We start from the raw sequence: 2,500 nt of genomic DNA, 5'->3' as shown, positions 1-2,500 counted from the left end.
AGATTAACTTATTGTTTTTGCTGAAAAGTTTAAAAGAGATTTACAACAGTGCACATCATTTTGCAATAGTAATTCACTCATGAAATCGAAAAGATAACATAGATAACATGTAATCTTTTTTATACAAAAAAGTTACAATTAGCTGAAGAGATCTGATGGTAATTATGAAAAAGATAAGAGTTCTTAATTTCGAAGTATCAAAAACTATAACATATAAAGGTAATACAAGAACTGGTGGTAATTATGTAGGAAATAATGGGCTCTTCGATTTCAAGGTATGAATTATTTTATCTAATGAAGCTAATATAAGGACATAATATCAGTGAAGCTGCAAGAAGCCAGCAGATCACGTGACAATCCCTAATTTTTCTTGATTGAAATATCCCCCATATAGGTCAGTGCATTCATTATCCAGGCAACATGAGAATCATAACACCACTCACATTATAAATTAAACCAGAAATAACAGAGAAAGGTGAATAATAACGTCAGAATATAGCCAGATAGCTTTTTTAAATGAAGACGCAGCCAAATGTAACAAAAAGAATGTCACAATGCAACGTTATCTTTAGGAATTGGTTTCTTACATCGTGTCGTTCAGGAGTAAGGAAGTCGTCTACGAGATACACCACAACCACCACCACCATCACCACCACCACCGCAGCCGCCGCCGCCGCCGCTGCCATCATTGTCGTACTTCCACTAGCCCGGCTAGCTCAGTCGGTAGAGCACGAGACTCTTAATCTCGGGGTCGTGGGTTCGAGCCCCACGTTGGGCGACGAAGGTTTTGAGGTGCCGTCATTGCGGAGGCAAGAGAATGTAGTTCTGATTTTTTTAAACAAGGAGATAAAAGCAGTAATATCAAGTTCACAATTACCGTCATCATCGTCACCTTCTTTGAGTTCACTGCAGGACAGATGTCTCCACACCGCCTTCATAACATATGTCCACATAACCTTCCTTCTTAACTTATGTCTACACAACCTTGCCAACTCATCCACACAACCTTCCCAACTTATCCACACAACCTTGCCAACTCATCCACACAACCTTCCCAACTTATCCACACAACCTTGCCAACTCATCCACACAGTCTTCCCAGCTCATCCACACAGCCTTCCCAACTTATCCACACAACCTTGCCAACTCATCCACAAAACCTTCCAAACTCATCCACACAACCTTCCCAACTCATCTTCACAACCTTTCCAACTCATCCACACAACCTTCCCAGCTCATCCACACAACCTTGCCAACTCATCCACATAACCTTCCCAGCTCATCCACACAACCTTTCCAATTCATCCACACAGTCTTCCCAGCTCATCCACACAACCTTACCAACTCATCCACAATCTTCCCAGCTCATCCACACAACCTTTCCAATTCATCAACACAGTCTTCCCAACTCATCCACACAACCTTCCCAACTCATCTCCGTCACCTGCCCATCTATTCCAAGCCACACAAGGAAAACTCCTTTATCTCACATTTTTGCTTTATGCTTCTCTATCTGCCGTGCCTTTCTTTGCCACTGTGTGACCTTCGCCATCTGTTTATTTATGGCGCATGACGTGTCCTTTCGTGATTTCCTCTTTTTCGTTTTCCTTTTTTAATCTTAATTGTTTTTTGTAGTTAAGATGAAACCCCCCCAAATGACAAGGTTTACATGTGTGTCTGCATTTCCGTGTAATTCTCTCTCTCTCTCTCTCTCTCTCTCTCTCTCTCTCTCTCTCTCTCTCTCTCTCTCTCTCTCTCTCTCTCTCTCTCTTCCTGTATTCGCCTCACACTCTATTTTCCCTTTCAAATATCCAATTAATTGAAAGGGAAGAATTTCAATTAGAGACGGTTAGTTTGATCTACGACTCTCTCTCTCTCTCTCTCTCTCTCTCTCTCTCTCTCTCTCTCTCTCTCTCTCTCTCTCTCTCTCTCTCTCTCTCTCTCTCTCAACCTGTGTTTCTGTCTCCAAACTTTTTTTTTTGAGGTATTTCTTTTACAATAGCAATGTCATCCGGTTTCATTTTATTTTAGAGCCTTTTTTCTTCCTCCCCCCAACACACACTCACTCAACTCTCTTATACTACAATCCTCTCGATCTCTTTATATGAAATCTTCTGGGCAGCCCCCAAAGATTATCCATTTTCAATTATCTGTTTCTTCCCGTGTGTCTTCTTGTCTATGTACTGCCTCCTCATCTCTTTTTCCTATCTATCGCCGAGTTTCAGTTTATAACAATATGAAAAGTTTACCACGAGAAGAGAGAGAGAGAGAGAGAGAGAGAGAGAGAGAGAGAGAGAGAGAGAGAGAGAGAGAGACTTGGTGTGTTTGTGTGTGTGTGTGTGTGTGTGTAAGATTGTTTCTTCACAAACATTATAGACTATGTTCTTTTATGGTAGGAAGGTGGGAGGAGGAGATGGAGGAGGAGGAGGAGGAGGAGGAGGAGAAAGGTTAATGGGGTACGGAAGAGCAGTAGGGTGGAGGAGGAAGAGGAGAAGGAAGA

The 2,500-nt window shown here is 41.9% G+C and overlaps 1 protein-coding gene, 1 long non-coding RNA gene and 1 other non-coding gene across 10 annotated transcripts in view; 2 read left to right on the top strand and 1 right to left on the bottom strand.

The window, feature by feature from the left end:
- The window catches only part of LOC135110946 (lachesin-like), a 155,719-nt gene that overhangs the window by 104,982 nt on the left and 48,237 nt on the right, over positions 1 to 2,500 (top strand). The window lies entirely within an intron of this gene.
- LOC135110948 (uncharacterized) overlaps positions 1 to 2,500 on the bottom strand; it is a 52,538-nt gene that overhangs the window by 1,940 nt on the left and 48,098 nt on the right. The window lies entirely within an intron of this gene.
- Trnak-cuu (transfer RNA lysine (anticodon CUU)) lies at positions 706 to 778 on the top strand. The gene has a single exon. It is a non-coding gene; the product is annotated as a tRNA-Lys (tRNA).

Source organism: Scylla paramamosain, chromosome 21 (genome assembly GCF_035594125.1).
Source record: "Scylla paramamosain isolate STU-SP2022 chromosome 21, ASM3559412v1, whole genome shotgun sequence".
Classification (NCBI taxonomy): domain Eukaryota; kingdom Metazoa; phylum Arthropoda; class Malacostraca; order Decapoda; family Portunidae; genus Scylla; species Scylla paramamosain.
Note: the sequence above shows the minus strand (reverse complement) of the source record. Positions and strands in the feature narration are given on the sequence as shown.